Source organism: Podarcis bocagei, assembly GCF_964188305.1.
Source record: "Podarcis bocagei genome assembly, chromosome: 5".
Lineage (NCBI taxonomy): Eukaryota > Metazoa > Chordata > Lepidosauria > Squamata > Lacertidae > Podarcis > Podarcis bocagei.
In genome coordinates this window covers 64973287-64991437 of record NC_138129.1, presented here as the reverse complement: position 1 = coordinate 64991437, position 18151 = coordinate 64973287, and the positions used below count along the sequence as shown (strand labels likewise).

Genomic DNA, 18151 nt, shown 5'->3' with positions numbered 1-18151 from the left:
CCCCATTAGCTAAAGTGGTGCTTCAGGTTAAGAACAGACCTCCAGAACGAATTAAGTTCTTAACCCGAGGTACCACTGTACTTTTTTAAATTTTGTGAACCGCCCTGATATCTTATGATACAGGTCTAATAAATAAGTCTAATAAATAATATAATAAAATAAAATAATAAAATTAGTATAGCCACTATAGTTTCCTAATAAATTCTGCAGAACTTCTAGCTACAGCTATCCCATTTGCTTTACATTTACTCTGAAGTTGATATTTTTTCAGGCCCATTTATTTTGCCTTTCACGGAAGTGGCTTCCTACACTGCAGGAACATTTTCAGGCCCCCCCCCCCCCATTCAGCAATACATGAGAAACTTTCCTCCCACAAGTTCTCTGGCACATGCAGAGAACCTCAGGGAGGGGGATCAGTGTTGACTGCCAATTAGCGCTGGTAGTACGCCAAGCAAAACTTTGTGGAGCTCTGTGTGTGTGTCTTTTTAGATAGCTAGAGATATATAAACAGTTTAGCAGGACTGCACTAGCACTCTTGTGACTCAGAACAAAGAACTTGTATATCCATAACTGGATCTTCTCACATAATTTTATTTTCCAAAAAGCAGCTGTGGGAAGCCTGATTTGGATGGGGGGCAAAATAGAGCAGTGGGGAACCTAATCTTTTCTCCTCGTTTCAATTCTCTGCTGCAATACATTTCCCCTTCCAAGCTGCCATTAACTGCAGACAGAAAACAAAGACAGGCACCCTCTGTGGCACAAATTCTAGCTTCCAAATATTGCAATTTTTAGACTTTCAAAATCAACATACACCAAGCAAAGAAAGCTTGTATACATGTCATTATCATGTATCATGTCAGCAAGATTATGGCTGTCTCTGGCGAATACATGTGCACACCATAATGATCAGGAACCATTCACCTAATTTGCACCAGATTAATAAGGTGGCATCTAGAAGCCCGTGGCATGTAGGCAACACCTCTGTCATTTGAGAAATTCTTTCCATGGAACTCGGAATTCCAATTTAAATGTCTCCCAAGTTCTCTTAGAATTCATATTCCCAGTCTTTAGAAGGTCAGCAATATTTAAAATATTTTCATCTTATATATCTCATTTATTGTCCCTATTTACCATTGCAAATACCATTAATGATCTACAAAAGATCTCATTTTGTAATCGTATCATGGCAAGAAAGTTACCCCATTGCAATTTATGATATTATGAGAGTACAAGGACAATTTGGGAGAATTTCATAATGATATCTCTTTCCTTTGTGTGAAAAATCAAGGTATCTTAGAAGCTTCAGTTATAACTTATTTCATGTGTATTTGTCTCTGACCTGTTTATCAGCAGCTGCTTGATTCATAATTTATTCTCCTTTTCTTACACAGTCTGTGCGAGCCAAAACAGTCACACTCAGAATGTTAGCTTTTCAGGTAGAGTGTTAGCTTTTCAGCAGAGTACTCAGTTGACGCTGACTGAATAACGTTATAAATTATGCTCACCATCCATTCCCAAAACTAAGAAACAAAATCACATACAGAATGTCTCTAGATATTCCATTAAAACGTTATCTGTTTCATTTGAAATAGTCATTTGATTCAGATACCAGATCAATCCATGCATGCAAATACATTCCCCTGTCTCCTCAGCAACGTATGGCACACAACATAAGGGCAATAGCATGGTTCATGGGCATTCACAGCTTTATTTAGGCCATCTGAAAGGTCAGTGTTACTCAACTGTCATTTCTCTTGTTTTCCATACACTTTTAAATGTGTTTCACATGTAGAAACTCATCTGCTTCGTACAGATAAAAAGGTAAATGGATGTGACATCATAATGATTTCCCCCTAAACTTCTAGTTAACAGCCACATTCTTATTCACACCTTTTTGTACTTGAATTAAAACTAAATCTCAGTGTAATCAGGGAGAGGATTGAATGGTGCCAGCAATATTTAATATGATCCATAGCTTGATGCAAAGTAAATAATGAGTTGAATCCAAGTAAGCTATATTTCAGTAAGTCACCTCTGAATAGGACGCAACTGGATTCAACACTATTTTTTTTCTTGTTAATTCTGAATACAGTGGTACCTTGGATACATACGCTTCAGGTTACAGACTCCGCCAACCCAGAAATATTACCTCGGGTTAAGAACTTTGCTTCAGGATGAGAACAGAAATTGTGCGGTGGCAGCGAGAGGCCCCATTAGCTAAAATGGTGCTTCAGGTTAAGAACAGTTTCAGGTTAAGAACAGACCTCCGGAACGAATTAAGTACTTAACCCGAGGTACCACTGTATAGAAAGAGGCAAATATAAAACCTTCTTAAAAAAAAAAATCGAATTCAAGCAATTACTGTAGTATAATAATGACTGTGTATTTGAAAATATTATCCTCCTATTTCCTAGACCTGGAGTGGGGAACCTTTCTGCATGAGAGGGCCAAACTCCCTCTTGGGCAGGCTTCCAGGGGCCACATGCCTGTGCTGGAAAGGGCTAGAGGAAAAGTGGGTGGAACAAGGAATGCCCATGTTGTATTTGTACAGTAGGTTAGTTTCTACATGCATCTCTCTCTATCCTCTGTCCAGGCAAGCAAATCATTGGAGTTCAAGGACATATTTCAGCTGGGGGAGCACACTCAAGAAGGCCTGGGAAGAGGGGCTGTGGCTGAGGAAGGAGGGAACCTGTGGATAATTTTAAGGGTCAGATGGAGATGGTTGGTGGGCTGCATTTGGCTCCTGCCCCTGACCATTCTCATGCCTTTCATAGAGAGTATTAAAGTGTTGGGGGGAAACTTGAACGATAGCCTAGTGTGGCCACTCCTTAATGCCTTTTTGCTTACATTTCTGTAAACATATAAATGGCTGTACAGTGGAACCTTGGTTCCGGAACGCCTCCGTTGTCGTATGTTTTGGTTCTCGAATGCCAAAAACCTGAAAGTAAATGCTTCTGTTTTCAAACATTTTTCAGAACCTGAACGTGTGATGCAGCTTCCGCTGAGTGCAAAGAAGCTCTTGCAACCAATGGGAAGCTGCACCTCAGTTTTTGAACGTTTTGGAAGCCGAACGGGCTTCCGGAACGGATTTCGTTCAAAAACCAAAGTACTACTGTATTTGTCTTTCTCACTGATAAAGGAAAGCAATGGTTGGTTTCTACAACTGTAGGGTCCTTTAGATCACTACCTTTTTAAAGAACACCCCAAAGGTAACACCAGGGGTCAGCAAACTTTTTCAGCAGGGCGCTGGTCCACTGTCCCTCAGACCTTGTGGGGGGCAGGACTATATTTGGGGGGGGGAGAGAAATTAATGAATTCCTATGCCCCACAAATAACCCAGAGATGCATTTTAAATAAAAGCACACATTCTACTCATGTAAAAACACGCTGATTCCCGGACCGTCCGCAGGCAGGATTTAGGAGGCGATTGAGCCGGATCCGGCCCCCGGGCCTTAGTTTGCCTACCCATGGGTAACACGGACAATTGTTGCTTGTTATTTTAAGGAGGCAAAATGTAACACAGCAGTAGGCTCTCAAGATGGAGAAGTTTTGGGTAACAACTGACCTCAAAGTTAACCACTCAAAGATGAGATGATCACAAGCTCGATGGATGCTTCTGCAACCTCAGGCCTCTCCCTCTCTGCTTCATGTCCTGAGTCTGCATGGCTTCCAGCATCTGGCTCTTCTCTCTCAATCAAGCCTGTTGCTTCTTTAGCATCAACCATTCTGTTCCCCTTCATCCTCAGACCTGTCCTCAAGGTCCCACCACCACTTCCCTGGCTCTGAGCCTCCTCCTCTAGGGCTTCCCTAGGGCATTTTCTGGCTAGAGCTTCCCACCATTCTTCAACATCCAGCCAGTCCCTGAAATCAACTCATGCCATCATGATTTAAACTCTAAATACTGTAGAGGTGTCAATAGTGAATACTATTAATGAGCCCCATATTAGGAATCATAGCAAGCAGCTGCTATTCAGTGAGTGCCATCTACTGGAATACAGCATCCCAGCTGTAGTTCTAGTCATTGCCATGATAATTACTCAAAAAATCCACCCATCTGAAGCCAGAGGTGGGCAACTGGGTGCAGTTGGTAATACTTTGTAGAACTATCTAGAGAAAACATGTTTAAATAATGGAGAAAGAGATGTACTGATCAGACTAGATTGTGACTCTTGCCTTTGTTAATATTGTTGGCTATCAGCTGCCTATATGCCACCAGCTCTAACCACCAACGTACCAGATTTTCAGTTCATGATGCTGTTAACGGAGAAATCTGAGGGCTCCCTTGGACAAAAAAACAAGGGCACCAGCCAGGAATACTAGAGCAAAACAGCAGCCAGTAGGCTTGGTCTTTATTGAAGACTGTTGCGACAGATCTTCCACCTGCCACCAGGTGAAACAAGATTGAAGCCCTGAACAAAAGAAGACCCCAACTTTTATTAGCTACTAATCCCCCATGCTACACCCCTAGGGGATTCAGGGAGGAGTTGTGGTGGTAACCTGAGTGTCTTTTCACCTTTCCGGTTCCTCCTTTCCCCCTCCCCATGATTACATTCCTGAGGACAAAGAGGAGTTCACTGTTTCCTGCCCCCCAGAGGGAAGGGCTGGTCACTGTCCTTTGTTTCAGTCCGTACTGAATCCACTTCCATATGCAGGTCCTTTGTGAGTGTAATGATCTTCTGTCTAGGACCATCAAGGTTGGCATGCCAACTGGGTAGGGCTCGCTGTGGACATGTTGGCTGCCTTGCGTCAAGTCTCCCCCCTTTGATAGTCCTTCCTTCATGGTGTAAAATAAAAGTGGAACGGTACAGATCCGATGTATGTCTGATTTGTGTGAGTGTGTGTGTGTCGTGTTTGTACAAACTGAATGATGGGGGGGGGGTCCTGCAACAATGCCCACTAGGAAATGTCATTTCCAACACCTCATCATTTGTTCTTTGAGCTCTTTATCACATTACCTTTAATTAATTTAGATTTAGAATTAATGTAGATTATTCTATAAATCACACCAGTACAGCATTGTAACTGTTATGCCATAGTAACTTGCATTTTAGCCAGATTAGGAGATTTAGTGGCAATCCTATCTTTAACCACCTGATTTAACTTGAAATACAAGAATACATTCTTAAAAGAAAATAAGATAATAATCTTTCTATAGTCTTTGGAGATCCATATTAATCTTCATCAGACAGAATGGAAAGATAGCTCAGATCTCAGGTACAACAAATTACTACTGTGGAATATTATTTATAAGACACCATTCAAACAGTCCAAAGACTGCTTACAATGATAAACATACATACTATTTCATATATAAAAATGTTATTATTATAATTTTAGAGTGGCTGGGGAATGGAGATGGTGTCTGATTGGGACCTTGCCATTTCCCCAAATAAAACCCTGCCCCATAGTTGCCATTTGACCCATATTGTACCTGATGCTTTGCCATGTTGAGTAAAAACAAAAACAAAAAAGGTGGGTTTGACGTTTTTGTAAATGAGGAAAGTGACTTAATCAGCAAAATGGCACAGTGAAAATAGTTAATTCCCTTCCTTCCCTCCTTGCCCTGCGCCTTAATTTGCTAAACTTCTGGGAATTGATGAGAGGGGAGCCAGCTGCATAACGTGTAATTCAGGAAGCTAGCATATGTATCTGAGGCACTGCTAGCAGAATAAGGAGTTGAAAAAAATCCAAGAGGAACAAATTGCACTCCTTATTACTAAAGCAGAAGTTACAAAACCAGCAAAAGCATGATAAAAAAGGTTTCCCTCCCCACCTCCTACTGCCTTCTAGATGTTCACCGAAGGCAGGGCAGTAGGGGGCTCTGTAACATTACTTGTCAGCACCAAGTAGTCTAAGTAGGAGGGAGGCGGGAAAGCAAAATATTACAGATCTGTGTTACTGTATTAATTCACTGAAATATGCATTTTAGGAGATACCAAAGCACGACACATTGCACACGATGAAAATACACATTGATTTGCTCCAATATTAAGTGCAACAGAACTCCGATGTGTGATTCTGTGAAAAATACTGTGGGTTAAACACACCCACCCACCCACCCTGAAACCACATTTTCTAGACTGTTACATAAGACCTAGACATTATTTTTTGCCTCAGCTAAAAGTGCAGAGCTTTAACTATAGAGATGCTAAAAGAAAACTTCAAGCATTATTTTTCTAAGAGAAGATCAATTTGATATTAATTGGAAGGGAGTGGAGAGAGGCAGACTAAGTTTGTAATTAGTGAAGGCTGCTTCTGCGTGCCATAAACCACCCTCCTTGCCCTGAGAGCTGACAGGAAAACCATAAGGGGTTTTCTGGTCTTTTGAGTATGGGTAAAAAAGTTGGTGTGGGGACGTATTGCTTGTGACTATTACTGTCAGCAGCTTTAGAAATATTTTGAGCACAAACCTGTGGAAAATATGGTATGCACCGTACTTTTCCATGTATAAGACGAGGTTTCCCCCCTCTAAAATTATGTTCAATGTGCCTCGTCTTATATATGGATAGTGAATGGGGTGGACAGGTGATTGGCTGCAGCTGTGGTCAGTGATGATTGTTGGCTGCTAGAAGGGCTGCTTTGGATTGGCTGCTGCTTCTCTAATTGGCTTGGCGATTGGTTTCTCTAGCAAACACTGCTGTGGATTGGCTGTCGCTGCCGCGATTGGCAGTGAAGGAATGGGTTTCCAAAACCCAAAACTGACTGTGCAGGCAGTTTTTAAACTGCACCAAAATCCCCATTTCTCCTTAGGTAAAATGCATAAACTTTAGCCGTTGAGCAAATGCAAAACAAGAACACAGCTCTCTCCCTTATCAGTTTGACGGCAAGACTGGCCTTGACTTTACCAGTAGAACAGACACAGACATATCTTATGTCCTGACCACAAATGACGCAGAGACCCAAGTCTGGGACTAACGCCAGAGCATGTTCTCGGAAGTAGTGATCTCTTGCTCCAAGATAGGAGTAGGAACATGAATATCCTTTTATGGTCAGGAGTGCAGGAAGGAAATCCCTTTTATGGTTAAGAGTGCCGGAGCAGGAACATATGTGATGTCAACCTACGTATACAAGCTGACGTGGTTGGAAGGAGGGAGAGGGTGCATGGAGGATATATATACTGCATGAAACTTGTTATTTCTTTGGACTTGCTGTGGACTTGATCACACAAGTGCCTTCTGCTATCCAGAGAGCAGAATAAACTCTTTCTTTGAATCAACCTCAGGTATCGTTTGACTTCCTTCCTCCTGTCCTGGAGCAATGCTGACCCAATCGGTGGATTCCAATAAGGCTACAGCAGCTGCTGTTCTGGGACGCACATGATTGCCAGCAAACAGCTTTTCTCAGTCGGGCAAGAGATTTTTTGCTGGGGAAGGGTCTGTTTGCGATTGGCTATCACTGTGGCAAGTGGGTGATTGTCAGTGTCGATGCTGCATGTGAGCGATTTTTGGCAATTTCTCCCCCTAAAGCTGTAAAACTCAGGTCAATCCCCACCAAAGGCTAAACAACTCTGAGCCATCTCCCCCGCCCCATATTCTTAAATTTGAGTCCCCCAAAATGGGGGGGGTCTTATACAAGGGGGCGTCTTATAGACGGAAAAGTATGGTAAATAAAATATGGCTATATTCATAAAACCTAGATTTACAATACGCCCCACCATGAACGAGCTGTGCAATTCCTAATTATAGCAAAAATCAAGAGCTTGGACTCTTGCTTACAACTTACCAGTAGGAAGTAAGTAGCTCTGACTGTTTCCTCTAAGGAAGACTGCTGAGCAGGTATAAATTATGATTGCCAGGCTTTTCACACATACTTTTTGGTCACAAACATTTTGATCCAGCAAGGAGTTCAGATAACTAGGAACTGGGGCCATTTGACTAAATATCGGTTCAGAAATGCAAATATTGAAATGTAGTTGTAATTATTTTTATTAGGACCCATGGAAGGTATCGGGGGGGGGGGGGAGGAGCAGGAGATTCAGAGTAATCTCAGTATTTGGATTTTGAATTATTGTTTGTTGTTTGTTGTGTGTGTGTGCGCGCACACACACACACATATATAAATAAAAATTAAAAAATTATTTAAAAAGAAAGAAAGGAATGCAAATATGTTTCCATCCCCATCCCCTAAGCCTTAGCGGCATTAGTTCTTCAGTTCAATAAATATCATTGCAGTTGGCCTCTTTTCTAAATCCCAAATCTGAGATAGCCAAAGATTTAAAACCTCAGGTTTCATTTAAAATTAAAGTAAATCACGGCACAAGGCCTCAGGGAAGCAGAAATGGTTTAAAATAGGTCCCAGGCTCTGCAAATTGGTTTCACTAATTCAGATGAAGGGGGAAATTATCAGAATAATATTCTAGTCAACAGCCTGGTTTTCTCTGGATCTCAAGGGATTATCAAATGGGTGTTAAAACAATATGCTGCTGTCCTGCCTCATGGCCTAGTTCTACATTATCTCAGAAATGTTCAGAAACGTATCATGTGCAGCCACTCTCCTTTGCAGGCATGCTCCTCCTTCAGTTGCTGGTCGTGGCACTAGTAATGACATGACTCCATGCCTTTCAAATTTCCTAGTTTATTGAGCCAATACGGAGCCAGAGCAGGCAACATGTCAACAACAGCAATGGCCCTGCCATTTGGCAGAATGAGGCAGCTGCCTAGGTCCAGTGATGATGTGGCAGGGAGGGATCTTGAGAAGTCATCCAACCCAACCACAACCATGTAACAATGCTATAAAGCCAACAATGATCAAGATAAACTGATGGTCGAGTTGTATCAAGCTCAAGAACCTGATTCAGTAGTATGCGCTGAGGCAGACATCCTGTTTGGATGTTGTCTTTATTGGACAAGACAAAGCACATGCAGAGATGTTAGAGAGTGTCCAAGGTGACAAACTCAAGAAAGGAAGAAATTCTTGTTGCTGATGATACATTTTACACAACACTCACCTGAAGTGGATTTAAAACACACACATACATCTATATTTAACTTCCCTCCCTGCAAACACCTGTTATGGGGGAGAGAGAAACATATAATCACAGGGCTAAAAAGGACCCATGTAGTCCTCTAATGAGGTCTCCTGGGCTTCACTATTTCCCACATGAACGGAATGTTCACGCAAAACTATATACAAGGCTCTCTGGTAGCTATATTCTGCAAGGCTAAAAGTGCTGGGAAAACTGTCCTTCAGGGAAAGTTGTCCGGCATTGGCAGTCTTTTAACTGAATAATGCCTGCTAAAGTTTCTAAGGAATCCAGTGCTCCCCAGAAGAGTGTGAAAGCCACAAGCCCAGATACACAATCCTTTGATTTTCATATTCCACAGTCTGTTCAGATATTAGGTAAAAAGGTCAAGGTAAAGGACCCCTAGAGGGTTAAGTTCAGTCAAAGGCAACTGTGGGGTTGCAGCGCTGATCTTGCTTTCAGGCCGAGGGAACCGGCGTTTATCCACAGACAACTTTCTGGGTTATTTGGCCAGCATGGCTAAACCTCTTCTGGTGCAACGGAACACCATGATGGAAACCAGAATGTGCGGAAACGCTGTTTACCTTCCCGCTGAAGCGGTACCTATTTATCTACTTGCACTGGCATGCTTTTGAACTGCTAGGTTGGCAAGAGCTAGGACAGAGCAACGGGAGCTAACCGTGTCATGGGGAATCAAACCACCGACCTTCTGATCAGCAAGCCCAAGAGGCTCCGTGGTTTAGACCACAGCGCCACCCGCGTTCCTATATCATCCAGATATTAGCACACCACTAACAGAGGAAGCAAGGTGCACCCTGCCAGGTACTAGACAGTTGCAGACAGTTGCTCACACAGTTGAACTATGCCACATATTCTAATATACTTTACAAACAACCCCCATGGATCACCAACCATTCTAACATGTATTTAAATACCAGCTTCTCATCGAATGTAAAATTGGTCCAAAACTGAGGACTGTGCATTTGCACATCCACACATTTTTACATGTATGCATAAAGGTATTCACACATGTGCTCCACAGAGCAATTTCCAGTCCTGAAAGACCTTTCTGAAAAGTGCTTTAGCACTTAAGGCTGGATGATGTCCAAAACACCAATCAATCGTGAGACTAAGAGAATTATCTGTCTACCAGCCCCAGGGAAAGTCTGGTAAAGAGCAAGATCAAAAAAGCAAGAGAAATCTAGTGGGCATTGCCTTTATGCAACACCATGAAGGTCACATGCGACATACTCTATTAATCAGCCACATCAACCAATAAGACTATTTGAGCAAGGTAAACAAAACAAAAATGGCCAATATTAGAGAGTCGCTGACGATTTACACAGCTGAACCGAACAGAAAGGATGGCCAGCTCAAGTCGGACATGAAATATGTTTAAATTTCACACATGATTATAGTAAGGCTGCATTCTGCAAATTTATTGAAAAAATATAGTATTCCACAAGACAATGTTTTATTTTTCAGATACTGTCATCTAAATACAGCTAACTCAGGTATTTCACAGTAATCTGATGGTTCTGGAGCTTTTTCTCCCTATTTGCTTCATTTTATTTACTTCTGTTCTCTGAATATCGTTTATTGAGTGTCAGAATTACACAGATTCATGTGCAAGGAACTGATGTGTGTGTGTTATATGTCATTTGATGTTTACACATTCCCTCCTATTCCTCCAGCAATGCCTAGCCTCGTTCACATTTCATGCAAAGCCATGGTTTGTTTAAGTGTGATATTCAAACAAACCATGGCCTGTTTACTGAAGGCTTGGCTTGCTTTCTCCCTGCCTACTCTTCACTGGCTGCCTATATCCTAAGTAATTTTGCAGTGCCCTAACCTGGCATTACCAGACCCCTCTCCACTGGCTGCCTGTATGAAAGAGTTGAGATCTCCATCAAACTGTTTGGCTGATCACAGCAGCAGTAGCAGCAGCGCCATACCAGTACCCCTGCCTTCCCCTTTCAAAGGAACGCCTAGCATTTCTCAAGTCAAGAAGCTCTTTAACCTTTTCCTTGTACTGCTCTGCTCAGAAATTTGTTTTTCGCTGTTTTGTAACTTCCCATCCACTTTTGGAGAAAGTGAATTCCTGGCAAAACATAGGAGTCTTTGGGATGGGATGGGGTAACCCAGCACAGGATACAGTTTTGAAATTCATCAACATTCCTGACATACACCTGCCCCAAAATAATGCCCTCACCATAGGATATCCCAACCTGGAAAGAAGTCCCCTATCAGTAATCGCCAACATTCTTAAAGCTACCAAACATTTGGGTTAAACCACAGAGCCTAGGACTTGCCGATCAGAATGTTGGCGGTTCGAATCCCCGCAACGGGGTGAGCTCCTGTTGCTCTGTCCCTGCTCCTGCCAACCTAGCAGTTCGAAAGCACATCAACGTGCAAGTAGATAAATAGGTACTGCTCCAATGGGAAGGTAAACAGCGTTTCCGTGCACTGCTCTGGTTCACCAGAAGCAGCTTAGTCATGCTGGCCACATGACCTGGAAGCTTTACGCTGGCTCCCTCAGTCAATAAAGCGAGATGAGCGCCGCAACCCCAGAGTCGGTCACAACTGGACCTAATGGTCAGGGATCCCTTTATCTTTACCTCTAAACACCCCAAACCCACAGGAAATGAGTCCACCTGTATGCAGTACTAATAATCAGTAAGGACTTTTAGAAGTTCAACCAGAAAGCCAAAAATCCTTTCCTCTGCCCACCTTGACTGTTCCCTTTCTGCCAATGAAGATACTTGTTTTCATGAAGGATCATACTTTCTTCATCACGAAATTAGGAAAGCAAGCACCAAATCCTGTGACTGAATGCAAAACAGGGGTAGTGTGGGAGGGAACGCATGCTTGAACAAGGTGGTGTGATCAAAGGTCTGTGGTACAAGTCGGTAGTAACTTGAACTTTGGGGAAAGTGTGGGTTAGTGGTCCCAAATGAACTGGGATATGTCAGGCATGGGAAGGTTCAATGTCAGGGGTTCAGGGACAGAGGCACAGGTGAGGGGGGAGACGGAGAGCGATGGGGAAGAAACCCAGGACAGTGAGGAAGAGGATGACAATGACTTGAGGTCATCCATGAGTCTCTCAAGTGAATCGGAGGATTCCCAGAAGGGGGCGTCCCTGGTCAAGCCAAGGGGGGTCACAGGGGGGACTTGCCAGGAGCAGGGAAGCAGCAGGGAAACCCCGAGTGGGAGTGGGAGATCGGGGTCGGCTTCCCAGGAGGAACGGAGTGAGAAGGGTGGAGTTCCCAGTGTGACACACGGAGCAGAGCAGGAAGGAGACAGGGGAAGGAGATCGGGGCAGGATGTCCTGCCGGAAGGGGCGGAGAGTAGTACAGGGAGTAGTGTAGCTGTCAAAAGGAAGGTCAGGGGTAGCGAACGCGCGCCAAGTTCAAATGTGGAGGCGCACGGAAATGCAGAGAGCCCGGAGGAGGAGCCTGGCCCCAAAGCACGAAGGAGGGGGGAGCAGGCATCTGAGGGATCCGCGTCAGGGGGAAGCAGGAGGGAAGGAACCCAGGGGGGCAGGAAGACCCTGCGGAAAAGAAAGGACAGGAGGAGGTGGTCTAGCACAAGCCTCTTAAGCTGGTGTAGAGGCGGGACCGACTCAGAGGGGACTTCAAACGTCTAGGCTAAAAGACGCGGGGCTGCACGCCTCGGTAGTGGAACCAATAATGAACTGCAATAAACATCCTTGTATATAAGAAGAGCTTGGCATTGGTCTTTTGTGAGCTGAGACCTGAGGCAGCCCCTGACATTCAAGTTGCAGCTGCAAGGAAAGAGAGTGCGCTCCAAATTCTTTCTTATGAACTTCCATTTGGAGGTTTCTGTGCACTTTTTTCTGTTGCTTTGCATGGTAAGTTAAACTGAGAGGTAGTCATTAGTCAAAAGACAACCAGTGAAGTTTCATGGCTGAATGAAGATTTGAAACTGGGCCTAGTTTCAGTGTTGCCCCCAACCTGCAGAAGATGACCATGGGGACGGAAATGCAAAATTTGTGTGTATCAATCCTAGCCCGTAAGTACGCCCAATATGCAAGACCATTCAACATATTTAGGGCTTACTAAATTAAGTGGGGAAGCTTTAAGATATAATTTTCACACTTTTTGGAGCATGAGAGAATTTAGGAGAGCCTTAATTCTTCCCTTAACCCAAACTATTCTAAAATTGTACAATCAATGTTAGATATTGCAAACATTAATTAAATATATGTTCAAAAGATAGGGCAGAACAGCATTGACACACCTTTGTGCTTGTAAGTACCTGGAGAGAGAAATCAGAAGGATATTAAACTGTGTAAAATATTTGCAAGTTTAATTCATTTTTTGACAAATTTATGCTGGCAAGCAGATTATCATTTCACACAGTTCACCCTGTGTCCTTAGGTTCACCCCGTTATGTGAGCCTGCAGAAAGCCATTGCTCTGAAATCTTACTACGGAGTTCCACATGTTGTGAGGCAACACTATTTTAATACAACTTAATAACTGAAAAGTGGAGTAGAATTGGACATGGGTGAGTTGATGAGGGAGGGGGGAATTACAGTGGTACCTCTGGTTACGTACTTAATTTGTTCTGGAGGTCCATTCTTAACCTGAAACTGTTCTTAACCTGAAGCACCACTTTAGCTAATGGGGCCTCCCGCTGCTGTTGCTGCGCCGCCGCCACGTGATTTCTGTTCTTATCCTAAAGCAAAGTTCTTAACCCAAGGTACTATTTCTGAGTTAGTGGAGTCTGTAACCTGAAGCGCATGTAACCTGAAGTGTATGTAACCCGAGGTACCACTGTATACTCTGCTGCTCCAGAGAAGTGGACATGGAGCAATGGATCCAAACTATAAGAAAGAAGATTCCACCTAAACATTAGGAAGAACTTCCTGACAGTAAGAGCTGTTCGACAGTGGAATTTGCTGCCAAGGAGTGTGGTGGAGTCTCCTTCTTTGGAGGTCTTTAAGCAGAGGCTTGACAACCATATGTCAGGAGTGCTCTGATGGTGTTTCCTGCTTGGCAGGGGGTTGGACTCGATGGCCCTTGTGGTCTCTTCCAACTCTATGATTCTATGATTCTATGATTCTACTTCAATGCCCTAGGCTCCTTAGATCATCTTCAGAGATATTCATAGCTGCTTATTTTCTTCCTGTCAGACCAGTGGGTTCTTTGGTAAAGCCGATCTTGTACAATAAATTGTGCCAGCTTCAGCTTGGACATACTGTCCAGCTTTGAAGGATAAAGTGAATTGTAAGGGGGGAGGGAGAGAAACTCCTCTTCTACACTATCTAAAAGAATCTGTGCCAATCTATTCTCCATGAAGATAGAGAACCCAAGCTGCAATTGTTAGTAGTACAGCATCCCAGGATTGCTATTTGCCCAGGAGAAATGTCTAAATCTGACCAAAACATTGTTGACAAACTGGATTTACCAATAGCTACTCCCTTTATCAAAGCTCTAGGCTGTTCTGACTAGGCTTTTAACTTGCTCGCAACACAGCTCAAAATAGAACTTAACTTTGGTGGACATGTGAAACACCTCCTCTTCTTGATAGAACATCATCCACAGAGCAATGCACAATATGTAATTAGAAAAACCAAACTTCTGTCACATTTGAGCATTATTTATAACACAGGTCTTCTGTTACTTACTTGAGAACATTATATTTATAGCTGTATGTTCCAAGCTATATTAATTCATATTCTTCTTTCTGAATGTGTCTGCAATATTTCCTATGCTTTCAACTATTTTAAAAACATTTATTTTAAGGACAGATTGTTATTTAAGGTACGTACACCATACATTTAAACCCCACTAAGAATCCTGTGAACTGTAGCTTACCCACCACAGAGCCACTATTCCCAGCACCCTTAACACACTACAGTTCTCAGGATCCTTTGGTAGGGGGAACTAATGTTCTTTAAATGTATGGCTCGTAAGTCAGCAAAAACCTAACTTTGGATCAGGTATTTACAGGACAAGCATCTTCCCTCACGGGAATCTGCCTGCTAGTATATTTTATGCTATTTCTGTTGCCCTTTTGGGCAGAAAAGCAGCCTATACATCTAATCATCTAATTATAAACCAATAAGCAAACTTACATTGAGGCTATTGACTTCTGTTCTAGATCAATCCAACTTTACTGTTTATATGAGAATACAGTACTGCATAGGCCGGAACCACACACCCACACACCCACTGTTAGGCACTTCAGTCTCACTGAAGTAGGCTGCAAGATTGCAGCAAAAGATTGCTCAACTGAGATAACAACAGTGACGGAGCAAGCAATAAAAGAAACAGCCACTTCCTTCCCAGGAAAAATGTACTGTCTAAATACACCAAAATCCAGTTAATCTTTCAAAAATTTATGACAAGCATATAAAGGCATAGCCTTTTGCGCACAAAACTATTTCACACAATCATAAAAGTTGCTCTCCCAATAATTTTTTTTTATTCATTTTCTGCATTATATGTAACAAAAGGGTGAATTTTTATAAATAATGAAGTGCGAAAGGCTAGAGCAGAGCACTCTAGGTAGCTCCGAATAATACTTCAAAATGACAACTCCAGGAAAGGATAACTGCATGCCATTATCTGCTGGCGGTGCATTGTGATAGAGAAGCATTAGCCCCAACCAGCTGAGTGCTACTTTGTGTAACTACGGCATGTGCCAGACTGGCCTTTCAAAAACGTCTCCCCTTGGGAATTATATATATATATTAAAAACAGGAATTCAAAGTTACCCGCTGAAGTTCAGCCTTTCGGGGAAGAAAGCAACATGGACTAGACAGGCTGTGCGCTTGCAGAGCTTAATCACGTTTTAACTTCTATGGAGAGCTTAGGGGCTACTACTGCACTTAACTACAGAAGACAAATTTGGGCCTCAAGTTTCTCTACTTCAGCAAAATCTGGGCTTTGGAGCAAGTTATAATCTAAATATGGCAAGCCAAGGCAGAAAGGCTTAGATAGGGACCCAAAGATGGGGTGCAAACGTAAGGAACAAAATGTGTGTATGTATCTATAGCGTTGTGTCTTTACTACAGCTCTTCCCACGGCAGAAGAGAGTTTTAAACCACATTTAAAGCAGCATAGCAGCTTCTCTGTGCAGTGTTGAAAAAATGCAGCTGTGAAACCAGGAAATAAACCGTATGCCGCTCCACATATAAATATTATTCCCTTATTTGGATATTGATCCTACTTCTTACTATACAGATTATTATGATGATGGCTCAGTTCAGAGGCAACATCAAGCCGTGGTTAAGCAGGAGTGAGCACTCCCTTCCCTCTCATCCCCTGATGTTTCGTGCCAGGCCTGGTGTCAGCACCTGGCATGGCGAGGCGAATTCTGGAGGAGCCCATGAGCCCAGAGAGCTCACTGCAGCTGATGCTGGCCTCCTTTTAATAAAAGAAAAACACAAACATAATTATGGCCTGGCACTATGACTAGAAGTACTAACATGTACTATGTTGGGGGGAGAGCCCACAGACACCAGATGTAATGAGGACGGCAGCAGTGGCTTCAGCTGCTTTGATCAGTGCTTCTCTTCACATATTCAGGCTGAAGTAGTGCCAAGCAAGCTGGAGCCGTGTAGCTTTCAGCTGGAGCTGTCCACTCTGCTGCCCACTGCTGTCTGTCACCTTCACTCCCTTGTAAGCATGCAACATGCGGGTATGTGTTAATGTTAGGGAAGGAATGTAGGCGGCTGCTTTACATTAAGTCACACCAGTTTAGTACCCAGCTCGGTATTTTCTACACAAAATAGCAGTGGTTCTTCGGGGTTTCAGACAGGGGAAATTCCCAACGCTACCTGGAGAGGTCAGGAAGCCGATGTGCTACCACTGAGCCACATGTATTTGGGTAACCCACTAGAGAGGGCACTTTGCCCAGGGCCCCCTCAAACCTGGTGCCAGCCCCGTCTGGCCAGGCTGAGAGGAGAGCAGAAGTATAAACTATTGTTGTTTAGTCGTTTCCGACTCTTCGTGACCCCATGGACCAGAGCACGCCAGGCACTCCTGTCTTCCACTGCCTCCCGCAGCTTGGTCAGACTCATGTTGGTAGCTTCGAGAACACTGTCCAATCATCTCATCCTCTGTCGTCTCCTTCTCCTTGTGCCCTCAATCTTTCCCAACATCAGGGTCTTTTCCAGGGAGTCTTCTCTTCTCATGAGAAGAAGAAGAAGAGGAGGAGGAGGAGGAGGAGGAGGAGTTTGGATTTGATATCCTGCTTTATCACTACCCTAAGGAGTCTCAAAGCGGCTAACATTCTCCTTTCCCTTCCTCCCCCACAACAAACACTCTGTGAGGTGAGTGGGGCTGATAGACTTCAGAGACGTGTGTGTGGCCCAAGGTCACCCAGCAGCTGCATGTGGAGGAGCAGAGACGTGGACCCGGTTCCCCAGATTGCAAGACTACCGCTGTTAACCACTACACCACACTGGCCAAAGTATTGGAGCCTCAGCTTCACGAAACTATTAGGTTTCAACTGACTGGAGTTTGTCCTTCTCAGATCTAGTGACAAACTCTAGATCACTAAAAAATACGAAGCAGGTGCTTCCGATCTCCTCCTTGCAGCCTTGCTGGAGGAAAGGGACGACAGCATGAGCCCAAGTGTCAGGGTGCTACCAGCGGCTCCCAACTGGTTGCCCAGGAAAGTATAAAGACAAGAAAAAGTTTCTTACAGTCCTTTTTGAGTTCAGTCTTTAAAGAGAGGGGCTATAGCAGTGTTTCCCAACCTTTTTTGGGCAAAGGCACACTTGTTTCATGAAAAAAATCTCGAGGCACACCACCATTACAGCCCCGTGACGTCAGCGCGCAGCGTCACGCCGGGAGGGACATGAATTGCTAGCAAATTACATAATCACCTCCTTGAGGGCTGGCTCATCTTCTCCGAAGGCAGAACCCCATTAATTAACAGCACAGACTCACACCATAGCCAAGACGAGGGAGGAAAACCTCAGTCATGCACAGTCATGCACATGTGGGGGCTAAATGAGGACGAAGACCGGGCAGAGAGCAGGGTTCAAATCACCCCACCTGGCCAAGACAATCCCTGGGTGCTCCCTTGGGCCACTCGCCTGACCCAGCTCGCAGGGCTGTTGTTGCGAGGATAACACGGGGAGAACCACGCGCGCCCCCGGGAGCTCCTTGGAGGAGAAAGCGGGCGATGAGTGCAATGCACGAAATATATG

At 43.7% G+C, this 18151-nt stretch overlaps 1 protein-coding gene across 3 annotated transcripts in view; it reads right to left on the bottom strand.

The window, feature by feature from the left end:
- The window catches only part of PDE4B (phosphodiesterase 4B), a 257231-nt gene that overhangs the window by 66073 nt on the left and 173007 nt on the right, over nucleotides 1-18151 (bottom strand). The gene's annotated exons all lie outside the window — the stretch shown is intronic.